Here is a 21,896-nt window from a genome sequence, read left to right as displayed (position 1 = left end):
TAAATCTTCTCCTTATAGCTAAGAGATAGGAATAGCTAATGTGGAAGAAGCACTTTAGTACATATGTCAACCACTGAGCTACTAGGATCTTTACTTCATGCTCTTTATTGCTGCTGATATATACTAGCTACTTAAAGTTCAATGTATATACATTACTGAACACACAGTAAAGGTAATATGATGTAAGAATGCTAAGATGCTTTGGCTGGTAAGAATATTTTCGTATGGTGCTGAATAAATAATGAAATCATAAAAATGGATCCATGGTAGAAAAAGTTACAGTGCATTCACAAACTCAAGGTCCTGAAAAGAAGGAAAAGATTGTTTCCAGATTTCTGGAAAATAAACTATCTGGGACTGATGTAAATGCGCATCCCTCGGTAACTGGTCTGTATTATTTATTGGATCCCATTGTTTAAAAAAATAAGCATTTAAAGCTTGTGATGTTACATAACACATTTCAGTAGTTTTGAGTTCAAGTCACATTTCTGTAACCCTTGGGCTGACCATCTTCCTCCCTTATTTCCTGTAAATCAAATAGAAGTATTTTATTTTGCCTTACTGATACTTACTCCAGATTTAGATCTTCTTGTTTCTGTTCTTCAAAGGAATCAACAGATGTGATTCCTCTTGCTAATCCACATATGAAATTTTTTTAATTTTATGTGTATAATTTCAAATGGCTCATTTGTGATCCGTGTGGTTTTCTTTTCACATTGTTTGTTTGCCTGTTAGCTTCACTACGTCTTACTGCATATCCTGACACCGATCTTTGACCTTCTCTGTCTCTTGACCCCAGCCCTCTTGAGTCCTGACTGCATGATTAGGTTAGATTTTCCCTGAGCACCTTTGACTTGGACATCAGCCTGTGAATAGCTAATTGTCTGTTACATCTAACTAAATGGGGACCTTTTTATGACCTGTTTCTCATGTTGCTTGTAAACTTGTACATCACAGCAACCCTGCCTTAAAGAGTTGGTAACCTAAAGTCTCTTTCTTTTCTTTTGCTTTAACGTTGATGGTCTCTCCTGCCAAAACTCAAAGCACGATGCTTCAGCAATCCTCCCTCCAGCCACAGAAGGCTAGACACAGCTTGCCGTGGAGCCTGTCAACTCCACTCCATGTGTCAGCCTGAGGGAATCAAATAAGAGCAATGAAACGTGTCTTCTACCTCCAGTCTGTAGCCTTTGGCACCTAATGGTACAGGAGCAAAGGAGGAGCAGTAGCACAGCTGGCCTGGCTCAAGTCCCATGGTTATACTCCTAATAGCAAATGTTTCTCATGCAAACTTGTCCCAGCTTATTTTACAACTCATTTAGAAACTGCTATGTTAAAACTACTTTAATTTTAGTACTCGTTTCAGTCCCTTTTTCAAGTTACAGAGCTGATCCAGCTGTCTGTAAAGGGCAGCATTTTGTTGCTTTCGGGGATCTGAATTCAAAAGTATCCTGGCTTCATGCCTCAGCAATGGTTCTCGAGCTTGGCAAAAGCATTAACTGTTATGATCTTAAGCTAATCTGTCCCTCATATGATTTCATTCTGAATTGCAGAGAAGCCTATGTAGTAAAAAAGTTCATAAAAGGAACATGAAGTGTGGATAGGTAAGTCCAACTCTCAGCCCACCATTCGCTTTTTGTGCATTGTGCACCATCTCTTAGGGCAAAACACCATCAAAAGTGACTGCTGCCTTTAAGAACATCATCTTTTACCCACCCAAGGCCAGACACGTACTGCAGAGCTTTCCATAACCAAGGGCTACTGGCCTCCTTGGCAACCCAGGGTGATCCTGAAAGTCCAAAGTGTCTCAGATCAGACCACTTTTGAAATCGGCATCCCTGGCTTTTCTGTCATTCCTCCCTCTCTAAAGTGAGAATAGTAAGAGATTCCTAACCATAGTTTGGTATCTGCTGATCATGAGCTTATTTTGATTATAAATCATGAGGTATTTTTTAAAAAGTGTAGAATTCAGGTTCAGAAACAGAAGAAACGATCTCAAATTTGTGTAGCTGATACAAGGGTGACATTGGCTGACTTAATTTCTTATATTAGAAGAAAAAGTAGGAAAGTATGTGTCATTTTGATCTAATTTTGATCTAATGTTTGCCTAGAGAGCACAGTGAAACCACAGCTGCTCATCCTTTAGCAAAGAAGCAAACACCCAACTTGTAGCTATAAACAGCAGTGATCTCTGTTTCTGTAGAAAGCGCAGGGTGTTACTTTGTGATGTTTGTGCGGCTCTGCACGCTCAGTCATTAGTACCAGTCTACGTGACTGTTCATGATGTAGAAATAACCTCCCTTCTGTTTTTAAAGATGCGTTAAGATTTACACACCACAGTAGCAAAATTGTGCAATGCTGGCATAAATAATCTGTTATGACAGCCCCTCAGGGAGGAAATCCTTTTGGCAGGATGTGTAACCCCGGGATGGGCTGATGCATTGGTAACTGCACTGTAACAATGGAGACGTGAGCTTGGCCTCGGGTATCTATTTCATGGCTCGGGTTGGCGGGCTCAGCTGTGTTGGCAAGGTGATGCAGCTCAACTTCGAAAGGGAAGGAGAAAAGGCTAATAGTCACTGCAGGGGGCCATCTGCTAGATGGCCAAACTCTCTATGATGTATTAAGAAAAGGTTCTGTAAGAGACACGCTGAACTTCCTGTTAAATGTAACTTTTGTCATTTTTCTTTTCATTTCTTACTTTGCCCTGCATGCCGTCTGTAACAAATACCTGCTATCACATTGTCGGTACTATATACATGCATCGATAACAATTCGCACTTATGGGAGGTGGGCTCTGACAGACACATAGCCATTTAGAAGGGAAGGCTTGTTAAGGGAGTGGGAATTAGCCACATTGTCCAAAGGAGGTTGTCCATTACTGTGTGGAATACAAACATGAGCAGCTCTCCCTCTTCCCTGGCACTCCTGGCGGTGTCCTTCAGGAGGTGGACAGGCAGAAGTCTATTTCAACAGCCCTGTAGGACAGAGTGAAAATGTTCAAACAACTTCAGGTTTTGTATGTCTAGGTCAACACAGAGGCAGATTTTTTTCATCTGACAACATTGTGGTAAAGGAACCTCTAAAAATTGTTCTTGCTCTGGTAATAACGATCTACGGTGCAGTTTGCCGCATTGTCTGTCATCCGTGCTGGTATCTGTATCTTAGCTGTTCTCTAGTAAAATGATGATAATGCAATAGAGTCGTGTTTTGAAAACAAGTTTGTAAAACTGCTGTGTTTTATAGTACAAATACTGAAAGGGACATTATTAATACCTTGAAATACACTGCACCAGCAGCTGTAACAGTGTTGAGGACAGACTGGGAAGGGGACAATTCGATCAAAGGGGAAACAACTTTGGCACCCAGCTGCAGGACAAGCCAGTAGTGGCATTTGCAGAGATCGTATATTCCCCCTCATTATCATTAACTCATTTGCTGTAGATACTGGGGTAGCTGGCTCCAGACAGAGAGCTCGTTGCCCCCTTCCTCCTTCACCGGTGGGATCTGGAGAGGAAGTTGCCTATCCCTCGGTAGTATGCATCTGGCCTTTGCCAGTTTCTTGGGTCACCGCAGCCGTTTATGGTGATGGCTTTCTGTCACAGAGATGCACAGAATTATTTTTATGAACTGGCAGTAGTTCTCAAGGTTCTGAGTCATATCAACTTTTTTCCCTGCCATTTTATCCATTAGCCCTCCAGTAACTGCAGTGCAAATGTCCTTGTTCTTCTTGTTTTCACTTTTTATTAAACAAAATATCAGCAGATGGCAAGCCTTCACTGGTACAGCTTGATAATATACCTATACTAAACACAGACCAGACATGGATTCTTCAGCCTTTTTCGATGGTTGCCTCTTCCCTCCTGACTGCTGCCAGCCACAGGATTAAGAATAATGCTCCAAAGCAGTTACATATACAGACCTACGTTCATCCACAAACTACAAAAATTGTTAGATATTACTGTGCCAGCTACTACCTGTCTAGGAAAACTAGATTTGTTGCTCTCAATTACTTGACTAGCTCCAGTGCCTTCTAATAAAGTGATTTGAAGGCACTGATTATAGTAGCGCAGCAGAGAGGATCCCAAATCATGTCCGTGCATTCTCCTCAAGTGTGTGTACTCTGCAGCCAGGTATAGGACCTGCCACCACCACTGCTGCCACCGGTGCCCCTGCCAGTGATGGTACCTGGCTTTAAAAGTTTGTGAAGGTTGGGTTAAGAAACTTGTCTCCTCTCAAAGAGTGCCAGCAAATATAGCAAGCAGGTGTGCCAAGTTTCACTGGGATAAAGTTAAATTTCTTCAGAGTAGCTCGTATGACGCTATGTTTTTGATTTGTGCAGAAAACAGAGTTGATAACAAAGGGACGTTTTACTTGCTGCTGAGCAGTGCTTACACAGAGTCAAGGCCTTTTCTGCTTCTCACCCCACCTCACCAGTGAGCGGGATGGGTGTGCACAGGGAGCTGGGAGGGGACACAGCTGGGACAGCTGACCCCAACTGACCAAAGTGATATTCCACACCATATGACATCACGCTCAGCATATAAAGCTGGGGGAAGAAGAAGGATGAAGGGGGGATGTTTGTCTTCCCAAGTAACCATTACATGTGATAGAGCCCTGTTTTCCTGGAGATGGCTGAACACCTGCCTGCCCGTGGGGAGTAGGGAATGAATTCCTTGTTTTGCTTTGCTTGCATGTGTGGCTTTTGCTTTATCTATTAAACTGTCTTTATCTCAACCCATGAGTTTTCTCACTTTTAGTCTTCGATTCTCTCCCCCATCCCACCACGGGGTGGTGAGCGAGTGGCTGGGTGGGGCTTTGTTGCCAGCTGGGGTTAAACCATGACAGCAGGACATCTGACTGAGCCCTGCTTTAGCTGCCCTCAGTGGATAGCCCAACAGAAATCTGCAAGTAGGCAGGATCTTGTAGTCCTGGACTACAGCTAGCCTGAATAGCTCCTTGTTCTCCTGGCGTTTGTCTGCACTAGGTACGGCAGCTGATAGAAATGTCTTTTAGCTGTATTCGGGTATTGCAAGGAATCTGTTTTACTGTGTACCTGGTTCTGATGGGCTGTTCACAAGGACGAAGCTTCTGAGCCTTTGGTTACTGCAGCTCAACTTTTCAGTTGGGATTATGTTAGGCCATACACCAGAATCTTTTAGGGCATTGAATACTGGACCAAAACACTGAAGCCTTACAGTGCAAAGTGCCTCATGCACATGATTTGAATGTGCTAAAAAAATGTTCCAGTTTATATTGGTTTGGATGTATTCTGTCCATAGCACGTGAGTTTTATGCCAGACTAGATATTGCCAGTTCCCCCCAGGCGATATAAAGCCAGTATCAGTACTGAATTTTGTACTCTGGATGATTCACCAGAAGTGCCATCATGTGCTCCTGCCCCATCCATTTGGACTGGTTGGTGATCCAGTGCCACACAAATCAAATCTTAATGGTCTTGTCAGCATGTCCTTAGTAAAACTGAGGTTCTTAATTGTCTCAGCCTCTCTTCTGTCTGGCATACACATGAGTGCAAACAAATCTAATATTTACCAGCGCAGCTGTTTCCTACCTCCTGCCCCGTCTGCAGCCCCCCAGGCCACCATTCTAATAGTTTTGTGTAAAAGGCAGTTGGCAAAAATCCTGAAGTCCCTCCTAAGGCAGATATGACATCACTGTGACACATGTATCTTGAGTTTCTTCAGAAAGTTATTTCCTCCAGATAATGCCCCCCAGAGAAACTGAGCAAGATGAGGGTGTTCCTGGAGGACCTCATCCACCTCTGGCTGCAGATAGCATCAGTGTTTGGGTTGGCTGCATGGGGGGCAGGCGTGGAGCTATAGGCTGAGCCTGGCCCTTCCCCTGCTGGTCCTGAGAAGAGGCCCAGTGCTCCCTGTTGCTCTTTGTCAACTTGCTAAGTAGGATTTGCCTAACGCAAGACTTGTGAAGTTGATCCTGACTCCATGCTTTCCTAGCTAAAGGAAAGCCGCTGCCTGGGGACAGGCTGAGGCCAGGCACAGCAGGAGCTGGCACTCAAGCAGGGACCAAGCACATAGCCTCGGCTGGAAGCAGCTCCCTGGGACCAGGGGTAGGTCCCAGGTGCAGCTTCCCTGCAGCACTGCCTGGGGGCCTCTCCCCACAGACACAGGTGGAAAGGGTCCACTCTTGGCTGCACAGACTCTGTGTTGTCCCCATGCCAGGGCAGCCGGACCTCCTGGTGAGGGGGATGTTCTCAGGGCCTTTACAAACCGGGCACAGCAGGCCTTTCTGTGTTTACAGCTGGTCTGCACAAACAGGATGCTTTCTAGTATTTTCTTTCAATCTGTAGCAAAATCTAAAGCTCTTAGTATGGTTGGAAAGGAAAATGCCACCCAACCAGCAATCTGGTCCTTATCGCAGCTGCTGAGTCTCAGTGCCCAAAAGTCAAGTTTCAGTCAATTCTGTCTTGGATGCCTTTTCAATTTCAGATAAACCAGAGCCTTCAGTACTTAACAGCTTTTAGAAAATATATGCAATTAAATGAGATACATTGGATTCATTTCAAAATACCTGACTTGCAATGGTACACTTCCAAAGATAATATCATTAGGGTTTTTCTTTCCATGACAGTACCTGGAACCAAATCCTGCAATTTCCTTCTCATAAGTAGCTCCCACCAAAATCAGTGGAGCAGCCTCGGAGGTACGGCATGCTGAAGGCATCCCTTTTCTTTCCACAGACCAAATTAATTGCCTTGCAGGCCAGATCCAGACATAGGGTCATTGGCTGATCATCTCTGCTAAGAGATCTAAAAAGAATCACATATTATAACCTTTTATGTTCTAGTCAGTGGCTTGAACTTGGCCCATGTGAGCAGTGGCTTGTGTCATTCACAGGAGCAGTCTGTAATTGTGAATTCTGGCAAAGCTTTTTCTGAAGTAAATAGACTGTCTCAGACAAAATCTGAATGAATTTTGTAGTTTTTTTAATCTGAAATATGGAATGGCAGCAAAAGATTTTGTGATTCAAATGTATACCTCCCCACCTGCAGATGTTCTGGGTCTCACCATCATCAGCTGGAGCGAGCTGTCAAAATCCAGCCCTCAATTACAATATCTAGTGAAGAGATGAAGTTGTAACTATCATGTCCAGAGAGTCCTGCTGACGTAAGGAACAACATTCCTGATGACCTCATGAGGAGGAAGAGCCATCCTGTTCTGAAAACAGGGATGGTGAAAGCATTAATGTAAAGAGCAATATCATAGTGAGTTAAAACCAACAGTGGTGGCACTTAACTGTTTTTAAAGGTTAGTTCAGGCAGGTGTTCCACCACTTCTGGTAGCACAACTGAGTTGAAATGCTCTCAGCAGAGCAAAACAGTTCATCATCCCCACCAGGATGTAAAAGTTGCAGGAAAAAAGCCATGTGAGCAGTAGGTAGATTTTTAAATATAAATTTTAAAATAGAAATGCGTAGGAAAATACTCATTCTTTTGGCTGACTTGAGCTGGAATTTTCCACTTGGTTTGGGGTTTTTACATAAAAAAGGTAGGGTTGACATTTTCAGAATATCCTACTGGTCCTCAATTTTTTTTTCCAATGTGTGAATACTTCCCTGACTGCACAGTCTCCAGTGTAGCAGCATGGTAGAGACAGGCTACTTGTGACTAATTAACACCTATTTGCAAAACCGTCACAAAGGCAAGCAGAAAACTATATTTTATACACCAGAAGGACGGGATGTCATCCAAAGAGGCCTGGACAAGCTGGAGAGGTGGGCCTGTGAGAACCCCATGATGTTCAACAAGGCCAAGTGCAAGGTCCTGTACCAGGGTTGGGGCAACCCCTGGTATCAATACAGGCTGGGGGCTGAAGGGATTGAGAGCAGCCCTGCAGTGAAGGACTTGGGGACACTGCTGGATGAAAAGCTGGACATGAGCCAACAATGTGTGCTTGCAGCCCAGAAGGTCAACTGTATCCTGGGCTGCATCAAAGGCAGCGTGGCCAGCAGGTCGAGGGAGGTGATTCTGCCCCTCTACTCCGCTCTGGTGAGACCCCCCATGCAGTGCTGCGTCCAGCTCTGGAGCCCTCAGCACAGGAAGGAGATGGAAATGTTGGAGCAGGTCCAGAGAAGGGCCACAAAAATGACCAGGGGGCTGGAGCACCTCTCCTGTGAGGACAGGCTGAGAGAATTGGGGTTGATCAGCCTGGAGAAGAGAAGGCTGTGGGGAGACCTTATTGCAGCCTTTCAGTACTTAAAGGGGGACAACAGGAAGGATGGGGGCAACCTCTTTAGCAAGTCCTGTTGTAACAGGACAAGGGGTGATGGTTTTAAACTAAAGGAGGACGGATTTAGACTGGATATAAGATTTTTTTTATTTTGAGGGTGGTGAAACACTGGAACAGGTTGCCCAGAGTGGTGATAGATGCCCCATCCCTAGAAACATTCAAGGTCAGGTTGGATGAGGCTCTGAGCAACCTGATCTAGTTGAAGATGACCCTGCTCACTTCAGGGGGGTTGGACTAGATGACCTTTAAAAGTCCCTTCCAACCCAAACCATTCTATGATTCTATGATTCTGTGATTCTATATCCCACCTTATATTTGGAGAAAAGTGTCCAGGGCAAAGCATTGTTGAACGGTAGTAAATACTTAGCTGTGTATCCACATGTAGCCTCCAGTGTGACATTAACCGCCCACAGTATATTTTCTCTGGTGGATACAATAGTACGTGGAAATAACTGCAAGTTAAGTATTTCATATGCAATCACCTGATTTTAAAAAAAAATCAAATTTTTGAATTGAAAAGCTTCAGATTTTCAAAAAACTGTACTTTTTTATTGGGGAAAAAAAGAAAGATACAGGAGTCTCAGTCTGCTCTGGTTTTATCAGAAATTAGACTTTGTAGAAATAACATCAGAAAGGAATTTGAAAATCTTTTGACATGCTAATTGAACAGTAGCAACAGGATCCAAGAAGGCAATTCATCTTGATTGCATTATCACAGCTGGTGTATTGGTCTTGCTTAAGGAAATGGGTATTTTTTGTTTTCTCTCCATTTTGCATCTCTTCTTTAAGCGTGGCTCATGCTGGCAGTCTTTGTGAAGTTGTTGCTTTTTCAAGCTTAGGAAAATTGTTTGAGAATTGTTTGATTGTTTGATTGATTGTTTGATTTTGTTTCTGCTCACAGTATTATCTCCCTCCTAGACATAGTCATCCTCAAATAAACAATTTGCTGTTAAAGAAGATGTTACGTTGGTTTCTGTCATAACGTGCTGCATCTGTCCTTACTTTAACTTTAGAATGTAACTCTAATGCAGCAGCTCTTCCAAATTATTTTCTTCCTAATGTTTTTACATCTGCACTTGCTCCACCCCTGATACTCACTGAACACTGAAAGCGTGGTATTAAGCCAGCCTAAAGAAGACATATTTCTCACATTTTTTCTGTCTATCCGATATTTAATCCTCAATAAATTATGCTTTTCTAATCCATTTTTTACATTCATTGAGAACCACAGCTCATCTCTCAGACTTACTTCTCGTCTTTTGAATTGGATTATTTAGGAAGCCCTGATAAAATGCCTAAAAGCCTTTATTGACATGGTATCACTTCTGTTAGACTCAGAAGTTGTGTTTGCTTCCAGGGTACTCTGGCTAATCCCAATGGCAGAAAGGCTTGCTGGAAGAAGGGTGCAGAGCAGAAAGAGTCTGGGGACCACACATCACACAGAGAGTGGGACCAACTGCTGAGGTGCTGGCATAAAGGTTATGTATTAACAAGAACTTTTATCCACAGTTTCTGTCAGAAGAACTCATAGGGGATCCCAGCATTAATTTAAAGCTAATCTCCTAACAATTAAAAAAAAAAAAGTGGCAGAAGTGCCATATTTTTCTGTGCTCCTGGGGAATGACTTGTGAAGCAGCTGAGGGTGTCAGATGGCTTCCTAGCTCCTCACCAGGGCAAGTCGAATCTTCAATCTCTGAATGGGGACCACGCAGATTTTATGGCATGACGGTTCCTCTGAACACTTTTCAATATTGGCCTGAATCCATTAAACTGTACATGAATGCCCAATGCTAGAATTTTTCCACCGCAATCTAGTCATTAAAACTGCAGTCTGTTCTGTGGCTTGCTCAGTGCAGAAAGATTGAAATCAACAATTTCTTCTGTTGTGTTTTGGTCAATAAATCTGCTGGTCCAGATTCATTCCTGGTACAACTCCAATGCTGCAATGTGGATAGATGTTGTCTTTTTTCTCCCTCCCTGAATTAAATTGCACAACCAAAAAGATGAGAAGTCTTCAAAAGCACTTTGCTTAAGCAAGGCTGAAAAAGTCACTGAACAAAGACAAATGGAGAAATTTTAATTAAAAAATTTACTTCAGGTTTCCTGACAACTGGTTGTTAAGCAGCTCTACTCCGGGTTAAGTGTAGACAATAATCGTAAATCAAAGTGAAATACAAAATCAGTTAAATAAAGAAAAGAAGTAAAAAGAAGTATTTATTTTTTAAGCTATACCTTTCAAGGCTTCCAGGTAATGCATGGACTGTTGACAACCGTATGATGACTTGGGCAGATGAAGAAGTGGCAATGAGCGAGAACGGCCAAATGAAGCACTTCCCTATTCTTCTGTTTTATTACTGCATTGCCTCTGGCTTCAATACCCAGGCAGAGGCCAGCTGAGGTGGGCGGGCAAGCTTACAGATGTTAACGCTTGCCTTTGGCATTTTCTTCCACTGAGGCCCGGGGTATCATCTGCAGTCTTCTGAGGGTTAACGTGCAGTTTGGAAGCAAAAGACAAAACTTACCTGAGCATCCAGGGTACAGATTAATAACCTAGGACACTGTGCTTTGTCATTTGAAAGCATACTCTGATTATTATTGTTTTACATTAAGAGATGTGAAATCCATCGGTCTGCGTGACCGATGGGACTCAGCACGGTGGGACTGTCACCGCTAGGTGGCACGAACCTGATGCAGCAGAAAACATGTCTGAAAAAATGCTGAAACAGTGAATGCTTTGCCAAACAGCTGCCGTCCAGCAAGTGAAAAGAATACCGTCACCACGCTAGCCATCAGCACAGGCCTCGTCTGGAAAGTCCACTTCATTCTGGTTTGCACAACCATCTTCTAGATAACAGGGAAAGGAGGACGTGTTTGAAACAGAACCGCTGTGTTGCCTCCTCCCCCGAGCAAAATGAAAATCCTTTGCTACTAATAAGTTTTTTCTGTATTTCTGCAGCCAGGTATTTCAAGCACACACTTTTTTCCCCACTTGGAGCTACAGTGGTGTAGACAGCTAGGACTGCACCATAAAAATGAGGCTCGCTGGATGCCATTGCTATCCCATTCCCTCTGGCTGTGGCCATGCAGCTCACTTGGTACAACCTTGCTTTTAGACCTTGAGGTTGTAAACTGAAGTGTTTCAGCACTGCTTTGCCTCCAGGCCAGCGCTGACACTGCACTGCAGGTCTGGGGAGAGCTGCTTTCATGGTGTCCTCTGAGTGTTATGTCAATCTGGAAGCCTTGGGTGGCTCTCCAAGTAGGTATTGGAGATCCCAAGATACTTCCAGTTAAAGCAAGTGATCCTCAAGATTTCTTTAGGGATATGCACTCTGATATACTGTTTTCTTAAGATTTGCTAATATCTAATCCATTACTTCAAACAGAATTTTTAGATAAATGTGATAATCGATCTTTCTTAAAACACAGGAAAGCTGGCCTCGCTGTTCGTGACACAGGAGACTGAGAGCTACAGAAATATGTTCTGGTTGGGCTTATAACTCTTGGTTAAGCTTTTGTAACAATTTTTTATTCCTACAGCATTATAGATGTGGAAAGAACTTTAAAGAGAGAGAATATGTGCGTTAAATGTGGTGTCACATATACAGAAGACACTCAAAATACAGAAAATTGAAGGTCCTTGCATAAAGCACCTATATTTTAAATGAGATTATGTGCAGGATAAGATGACAATAAACAAAGGGCTGAATGAAAGGCTGGCAATGGTGAACAGTCAGACTTAATAATATGGCCATATCTTATTTCCTCCTCAGATTTTTTTAATACAGTCAATTTATTGTAATAGGATTTCTGGACAGCATCCACTTTTAAAGCCTGCACAGAGGTTAGCAATAGAAGATTGGCTGAAAAAAATTGAGGCATGTTAAAGGATTTTAAGGGAGTCTGAGGTGGCAGGAAGCAAAAGATCAGAGGCTACTTATACAGACAGCATATTTTGATATATTACTTTTATGTAAGTTCCTGAGTCATTCGTGTCGAATGTGAATTTGGTTTGGTTTCCTGGAAGTGTGATGCTACGCTCAGACGCTATGGTGACGGAGGTTATACACGTGAAGCCAATCAGAAGCTGTGTGCAGGGGTACGAAAGAGTTTCCTTACAGGAAACCTGCTTTTTGGCAGGAAACGAAGAAAGTTCTCAATTTTGGCCAACGAATTAAAAAAAAGGAAATGTTCTTTTTTATATAACATAGAGGAAAGCAAACTATTTTTGAGAAAAATCTTCATTTTGCCAAAACCTGATTTTTCATCAGCACAAGTTTCAGTCAACAATTCTCAAACATTTCTAAAGCATGTATGTGAATTCTCGCACTGTAAGTCCCTTGCCTGTGAAGGACCACAATTTACTTGCACTTGTCAATTATATGCAATTTAACTACAGATTTATTGTGGACAGCACTTAGAAACACATGATAATAGCCACAGAAGCCCTGAAGCTTGAAGCTTGCATAGGGGCAGAAGCTTGCTCGAGGGTTTTTGCTTGGAGCGGGCTTTCCGCCCAGGCAGAGATGCTTCGCCAGCCTTTTCCCCTGTTCTGTGGTCAGAGCTTGGTTTCACTGTATTTCGCATGGGCAGCGCCCGGCCCTTGGGTGGCACCAGGCTGCCGTGGCCCCATGGTAGTCACAGGGACACAGGCAATGCAGGGGAACAGCCCAGGGAGCAAACCTTGAAACAGCACTTGCAAAGTCAGAGAGCGAATTACTGGGATTCAGTATTTGCTGGAAAAAAAAAAAAAAAAAATTAGCCTGCCAGCTCACATCAGGGATGTATGATCAAAACTCTGCAAATTCAAAACATCCAGTATTCACACTCTTCCTTTCTAAAGAGAGGCTGGAATTTGGGCTATTTCACAGACAATCGTTCTGTGCTATTTCAGAGCACCAAGAGTCAGGAAGAGGTACGCATTGTTGCCACTAGAGCCCAAAACACACAGCCCTGGATTTCCTCATAAAAATCTGCTTTGCCCCTTTCCAGCCCAGCCCTTCACATGCTCCCACCCAGAGTGCAAAAAGATACAGCATTTCTTTTCTGCACAGCTTTCCTGAGCGAAACAGCTTGTTTGTTATTGCTGGGCCTATTGCATTTGGATCTGTGTTACAGTCAAAGCAACAAATTTTGACCAAAGCTTCCTGGGAGAATGTCCCTGATGATTAGATCTTTTTTTCTAATGTCTGTTGCTTCTAAAATTATATAGAGAGATCAGCAGCTGGGAATCTATTGTCCTAGTAGCAGCAGTTAAATTATTAGTATTTTATTTTCCTGAAGGAAAGTGTTTTCTTATGTCAAAATATTGCATGATAGTGCTGTCTGAGGTGCTACAGAAAACATCTGTACTCATTTCCATTAACTGCTAGCGCACTGGATCAATATTCAAACGGGGTCATTTGTTCTCTGCGATACCACCAAGCATCTAAAAACTGTCCCTAAAAACTGGGTGGTTAATGTGAACCAGGCATTTTTAAATAGATCAGCCGGCCCACCCATGATTATAAGCCTGAACATAAGGGAGCATGTTTTACAAGGTCAATTCCAATTAAAGCTCCTCTCCCAACCCAAATATCTTTAATCTCGGAAGACTACTTGTATGCATCGTTTCACTTATGCAAGTCTGTTTTGTGATTGCTTCCAATTACTTCCCTGCCCACGTAGCTTTCTCACCCTCATCCGCCACGGTTACAAATACATACATAAAGATGAAACTGGCCCTAGCGTACTACAGCTGCTTTCCTCGGGTGCTTTTTTGTAGGGCAGCCTTCATGATGTGATTTAATACTTGAGAACAAGCCAGCACACGGGAGAAGGGGAAAGAACTGCTGAGAGGATGGTGCTCAGTAGATCACGTTTCTGCTATTTTAGTAACTAGTTTTACTCTTTTACACTGCAGTTCATACACAAGCGTAAAGTTGCAAAGATGCTAAAAAGAGCACAGGAGAGGGTTTTTTGATAGCAGAAATTCTAGTCGTAAATATGGATCAGAGTCAAAACTCCTGATCTAAACAGGAGGCAGGCTCAAATGTCAAGAGCAGATTTTGATCTTAATTCTCTGCATGGAAACCTGAAGTAGCTCTACACTTTGTCAAATGTAGTGTTTTGTTGGAAACCTCACAGAGAGCACAGCTTGAATCAAAGTGTGTGTATTTGGTCTTCAATGTTTTGATTTGGGTTGCGAAAGAAACCCACTTGTGAACTCTGGCGCAATCCAGGACCGAGAACGGAAATCTGTTCCAGCCCATTTTAATTAAAAAATATGTTTTAAAAATGTTAATACTGCAAAGGTCAATCAGGACACAGACCATTGTATTATTTGAACAGAGTAGAAAGGCATCTTTCTCCAAACTCTACCAAAATATACTGATTTCTCTCTCACTTTTCAACAGGCCTGAGAAACGATGGGCTTCTGCAACTCTTTTATACCAGGAAAGGGGAGTGATTCTGTCTGATTCAATATTTGCTTCCCTGCTTTGCATCAACCCGGTAGTACAAAGGGAGGTGGGAAATGGATGGTCTTCTGAGCTGGCTGTCTGCTCCCTGGGGAGCTCCCAGCTAGCACTGAGCTGCCACATACCCCTTGGCACATGGGAAGAGGAAGGGTGGGGAGGGGGGTGGCTGAGCCTGCCGTGCTCCCATCCCATCCCATCTCATCCCCAGCTGCTCTCCAGTCCAGTGGGACACACATTCCCCCGGATAGTGGAGCAGTCTTCAGGCTATAACTGGCTTTTTTGAGGCATTTCTTCCCAGCCCGGGCATGCCAGAAAATCAGGCCCAGTCACACCAGTATGCGTGAGAGTAAATTAGGGCTCTGGCTCTTTAGTTTCATTGTTTCATGTTGGTGATGCAATATGACTAATTTGTTAGGAATAATAGCACTGCACTCAAATATGTCCCTCTCGGAAATAGCTTACCCGCAGGCTTATTAAGGGTAACCTTTTTTAAAAAATGAATGCATTTGCCTTAGCTCCTGAGAGCAGAATAGTCCTTTAAAGTCACAGATACTCCTTTCAAACTATACCATCTTGCTGATGTATTATACAAAAGTATTAGGTGGCACCATGCTACATTTGAATGGTGCTTTTGGACAGGCTGTTTCTCCACCCCCTCAAAAAAAGTACATCTCCTTTCTACCAGACATTCCCTCTGGTATCAAGGCTTGGGGTTTGCTGGTGTGGGACTGCCAATGCACCGTATGCTGGTAGTGCCAAGACCTTGAATTAAAGGTCTGAATTAAGGAAAGCAGATGTTGAACTGAAAGGAGATCACAAGCATACACAGAACATTTCTAATCAATGTCCATAAATACAAATGATGGTAAAGGAATCCTGCCTCTGGACTGATTGCTCTGATCAGATTTTGTTTTCAGTTCAGATGTAAACAGTTTTTAAAAAGGAAGCAGTACTGTAGAAATAATTGGGGTTTGTGTACTTCCAGTTGGGATCAGTGGTGAATTTTGAAATTCCTCTTCTACTTCTCTTTGATGATTGTGTCGAGTATGTGAATTTCTAGCCTATTTTTCTTTCTTTGGTGTAGGAAGATCACAATATCTGTATTAATCCACCTCACCCAAAAAGGCTTCACACATATATGTCCTACAGGTTCAGTCTCCATGATTTCTGCAGGTCTGGCAAATCTAGCCCCAAGTGTTAAGTGTGGGTTTCCTAGGAAAGCTGGTGATTGGATGAACATGAATAAAAATGCATAAAATGGCAAATGTTCTGGTACAATATGAGCTTCAAGATAAAAGGAATTCCTTTGAACATGGAAATATTTTTGGGAATGCCTGAGAAATTTTCCGTTGCCCTCATAACAGTTAATCTGTAAACTCTGCCTCACTGCTTCCCACCGTATTTCAATCTGAAAAATTTATAAGGTCATATTAAAAAACAAGAGGTACTAGGAAAGATACCATATTAAATTGGTGCATTTATTACATATACCTACACAGTGAATTTAGGTTTTGAGGAGAAAAAGAACATATACATTTGAATGAAGCAATATAGCTTACATTTATCATCAAAGTTTGCTGTATTGAGCATATATTTTCTGCATCTTACAATCTCCCAGACAGCTCTGATCTTTGCAGAACTTACTACAATAAGTGGGTTAGCAGGCAAACTGTACCTGAAATGTTATTCCCAGTAAGCACCCTTGATTGGAGACTATGTCTGTACTTACTTTCTGCAGGAGCTGCCCATGTTCCGAGGAGTCAGGAGTTATACCTGTTTTGACTACGGTAGACCTTTGAGGCAGATGTTGTATTGATCAGATTTCTAGGACACACATCACTGTAGAGTCCAAGTCACCTTAGGCAGCATATTTCAGAGCTATGTATAAAGAATATTGATTTTTGGACACCTATTTCTAAATGGAGAAAACGCAACATCTGCATCTTTCTTCTCCGTGAACTTGCACCTGGTATTTCCAGTTCTTTCTGTGCAGATTGGCTGTAAATCACTTTCTCATATCATCCCCTCTGCATGTTTCTAACACCTAATCCCACTGAAGTCAACAGCAGCCATCTTCATGTGGACAAGATGAAACCTTGAAGATGTAGATTAAGACCAAGATGAAGGAGAGAGGCATGCACTGCTGCTTCACGGTTTCACACTGAAAGCCTCTTTCCACTAGTAAACTGTATATATTGCTTTGTCCAGATAAATGTACTTTGGAATAAGCCACGCTGTTGCAAAGGATCGGACAGCAAACATCTGTCCTTCACCCATTACCCCTACCAGCTCATTCTTAACTGATTCCCGGATTAGGAAGTGGAGTGTCATCATAGAAATAGAGAACACAATGGAACAAAACAATGGTCCTCGTGAAGAAAGGAGATGTCTGAGCCCAATCACTTAGATCACAAGGCAGAAGAAAAGGGTTATGCTATTATTCATGCCCTCGTCACCTTGGACACCAATATTTAAGAAAGTCTGCCTGAAAATTATTTTCCTCGCACATTTTTGCAAGTGCAACTTGCAAGTGCGACAAAAAACATGACCGCAGAATAAGTTTAGGTTTAAATTGGCAATAAACGTTGTGGAGTAGAGACTATTGCTACGTGATGGTGCTCAGTGACTCTTGTGAATTAAGATGGTCCCTGCAGGGAGCAAACATTGCACATGGCCACGTGTAAACACACTGTGCTCTGCTTCTTTGAGCAACATAGGCATGGCCAGACTCTCTAATAAGTCCAAAGACTGGGCCTAGATCACCAGGCAAAGGCATATAGCATATTGAAACTCACGTCTGAAACCTTTATCCAATGTTGAGAACTTTATACAAGCTGCTCTTGTAAGCTACACTGATAGATACAGGGGACTTGCATGAAAATCCTGGTCTCGTTGACAAATATAGGCTATTAAAAAAATCTTGCATTAGTAGCACTGGAGTTAGATGATGTATGACTAAGTCAGGTGATTATGGAGAGAGAGAGAGACTCTTTATACTAATTGATTGGTTATATTCTCTATTAATGTAGGGAGCTCATCCACTATGCTTTATCTAGACATATGGAAGGTTTTGGAAGTGCCTTTGGCATTAGGAGCTAATATGAAATTTATTGCAACATAAAATTCTTTCAGAAAATCTAGCCCTGATTATCACAGTGAGGTTAGGAAAGTCAGTAAAGATTATTTTCATGAGCAAAAGGTGAAAAGGTGCAGAATTTGGCCCAATTTTTGATTTACTGCCTGAATGGATTGATGCGATTGCTGCTGCATTTATTTCTGTTTATAACTGAAAGCAAGTTGCTTTCTGTGGGAATTTGAATTGTGCCCAGTGTATTATTTACACGTGTTGAAAGAAGCATTGATGTACGATAGGAGCCAGTATGAGGCTGTAGCAGGGGAAAGCTATTAAAACATATACACGCTGAACTCATTAGCTAAATTTATCTTGTATTATTTTTAGTAAAAGTCCAGATGACTGTGTATCCCCATTACATCTCCCCAGGCTTGTAAATGATCTATTTGGTTTTTTTTAAAAAAAAAAAAAGACTTAATACAAATTTATCAAATTATCTTTCTTTCAGAAACAAGTTTCATCCACAATCGAATATAACAGAGGGGCCACAGAGGCTGCCTCTGCAGCTCAGTGGTTGCAGCAGTAGGAAGACCCACATCAAATCCCACCTTCAGCCTGTATATCCTGCCTCCCCGCCTGAGCGCCCTTAATTAAGGCACAGTCACTCTGTGTACAAGGTAACCTCTGTAGTAGAGGAGGCAGTGTAAGTTGAAGCCTGGTGTCTTCCTGGTCTCCAGCAGAGGAGGTGTGGAGTCAAGCATCCTCAGGCAGTGGAAGACGTCCAGCCTGCATTCACCACATCTTAGGCGTGTTTGCCTCCAGGAGAAAGAAAGGCAGCAGAGATCATGCAGCAAGAAATCCTGAACAGACATGCTTGTACCAGAGTCCCTTAGAAAGACAGAATCCCTAGCTGCTGTGGCTTTTATAGCTCCCCTGGCCAGGTACCTTATTGTCCCCTGCCTCCATGCAGTGCCGTGGCTCAGAGCTGTGGCTCCAATAGGTGACACCTGATAATTTAAAGTGCATTTCATCTTGGCCTGTAGCAGGGATTTTTCCATGCTGCAGTGAAAGTCAAAACTCAGTTCTAATGAGAATACCATTAATTTCTACCCAGACCTCCCAGCTGAACTAGGCCTTCTGCACCAGTGCTTGCTCCACCCAGGCATCACACTTCCATGCTCGTCTTCCCCACCGCTCAAGTGTGAAGCACCCTCAGGATGCCAACAAGCCAACGTCTTCTTCCAGCACCCTTTCCTCTTCTTAGATGCTGTTCAGTACATGTCATTCAAAACCAAAACAGGCAACAAGCACCCTGGCTAATTATGCTTTGTCCCACTGGCTCCTGATGACTTTACTCTTGGCAAACAATGAGATCCTGACTGTGGCTGGGGAAACTGGGACCTGCTTGAGGAGTTCTACAGCAATTATATCTATTTCAGGATAATTCAGGCACACCTCATTATTTCTGGTGTACCACTGATCTTATTGCAGTTAAATCCTGGAGGTTTCAGACCTGGTTGAAATGTCAAATATCAAGTAAAAAAAAAAATCTCAGACATTCACAAAATGGATGCTTCCTGGAGATACTTTAGCATCTTCACCCCTTCCCCCCTTTTTGATCACCAGCTTCAATAAACCTCAAACAGGAATCTTCCTCTGATAGTGTCAAAATGTTGGCCAAAATGGCTGGAATTCATTAATACTCCAACCTTACCAGCTAAATTCATACCCATTAGCCAAAGAGAGGTAGGTACCCTGTTGCCAATGCAGGCCAAGGACAACATGGAAATGAGAAAAATGGTGTTACCATATGGGAGCCACTGCAAGGTCAAATTAAAATGCATAATGGGAGATGTTTCTCAGGAGTCAGGCAAGTTTTGACACAGAGGAAAACATAAGGTAGTGAAGATAATGCATTTGTGTCCCTCCGAACTAGAGCTGGTGCCTCGTGAATGGCCCCATGCAAGCTCTGTGGACCAGCTGTGTTGACTGGGGCTTGTCTGTGGACTTAATGCAAAAGGCCATGTTGGCTGCTGCTAAAGCCAGGCTCTGGGCTGGAGGCTCCCATAGTCCTGCTTCCACCCCCCGGCTTTTCTGTGTTGGTGAGTACATCACCCAGACCCTTCACTGGGAATTAGATCATTGTATCGTGTTTACTTACCCAAGAAGAGCTCATTACACCAATACCACTATCATGCTCACGCAGGAGAATATGTGTTTGTTTCCAGTGCACATGTGCTACAAATCCCTCTTGCATCCTGCCCACATCCTAGGAACAGCTTCCCTTCCTGCTTCTGCTCCTGCAGTGGAGAAAGAAACAGCGTTTTCATAAAGGACATGATAAACATCACTGATTGCGCTCGGAAGATCTAGAGGGTGAATGTTTAAAGTATGGTGCTCATTTTGTTAGACACTGTTTGAAAACATTCTAGATGGGGATTAATGAAAACCAATACTTTACTAGCTATGTTTATTGTTTTCTCATTTAATTAGGGACTTAGCTCTACATTCGAGTGTCAACAGAGCCAGCAAATATTTAAATGAGATAGATTGGGATACTCATTTCTTCATTGCTTTGCTATCGGGGGAGGGGGAACTTTGCTCTCTGTCTCTCCATTTAATATTTTATTATGAAGCAACAATGTAAAGTTTTTTCCATCATCCCCATCTGTGTGTTGAAAAGAGGGGGGTGGCTAGAAAGCGAGGCAGCAAACACTACTTAGGAGGCTAAACCCCCTTGTCCCTGCATTATACGGGAGCACAACTGGATTATGGCAAATTGATGCCCTAGGCAAAATACAACACAGAGCTCCCTGAGGCTTTCTCTGCTTGCCCAAGGACACGCTGTGTCTCCGCTGCTACATGGAGCAGCATTGACAGGGGAGTTTGCTTCTCTGACAGGCAGAGACTTGCCTTCCAGCCACTCCTGGCACCATGCTAGAAGCCAGGGGGACATCTGACAGCATTTTCCTGCTCCTGAATGGGGTGGCCTGGGATGTCACACTCCTCCAGCAATACGTTCCAGCTGAGGTGCAGTCAATCCTGGCTTTTAGGGCTTGCACTCTAATTTGCCATGGGCTAATCTTGCAGGTGCCAGCAGGCTCAGGCATCACTGCATCCATTACACACTCATCACCCTTCAAAGATTTTCCTCCTGACCATGAGGTCTAGAAATATGTATGAGCCTATGTTCAGATGCAGCCATGCAACTCCCAGACACAGACACCAAGGCTTAGACTTAATGTACAGCTGCTAGCACCACATCTAGCATGGGGGCAGTTGGGAGCATTTGCCGTGGACCCGTTTCACGGAGGGCAAGATGTACCCCAGGTATGAACAGAAAGTACAGACAGCAGCACTGGCAGACTGTTGCAAGGCTGGGCTTTCTTCCTTCATGCCAGCATTCCCCTGGCGCACTGAAAGACTGGGAATGGAAGACTGCTTCAGATGTAAAGGTAGCATCCATTTGTATTTAACAGCTAGCATTGATTTCCAATTTCATATCTGCTGAACGGTAGCCACCGGCCACATTAAAATTCATCATTGTTTTCACTGCCCCTTCCAATTCAGACTCTACCATCACCCTTAATGAATCAATCCATGTCAGCATACAATGCATATGTTTTTAAACTATTCTTGGTGACTTTATGAAGAGAATTCGGCTAGACTCTGAACAGTCTGATTTTAGTTCATGGAGATACAAGGAAGATTTAAATATAAAACACTCAAGCAGTTGAATGACATGTTCAAACTGTATCAAAAAACTTAGTTTTAGACTACTCTGTGTCTTTAAGCCACATATGTTTAATGCATGCTAATAGTGTTTATCCATCATCATTAAGTTTTACTGCTCCTTAAAGCAACATGGAAAACACCAGATCATCTGTGTTATTCTTTGCCAGTATTGCAGCACAGCTCTCTGCGTGGGTCACCCTGCGCACACCGTGAGCATGCACCAGCACAATCCACCTGGGGGCTGGGTGCTTTGGAAGGAGGAGGGGATCCCAGTTTTTGTCCTTCAATCAAGACAGGGAAATTAATATTTAATTTCGTGGCTCTGTGGCTTTGCAGCCAGTGGTAGGATTTGTTCCTTTTTGAGAACGT

The sequence above is a fragment of the Phalacrocorax aristotelis genome, chromosome 1 (assembly GCF_949628215.1).
Source record: "Phalacrocorax aristotelis chromosome 1, bGulAri2.1, whole genome shotgun sequence".
Lineage (NCBI taxonomy): Eukaryota > Metazoa > Chordata > Aves > Suliformes > Phalacrocoracidae > Phalacrocorax > Phalacrocorax aristotelis.
This window is presented reverse-complemented; position numbering follows the sequence as displayed.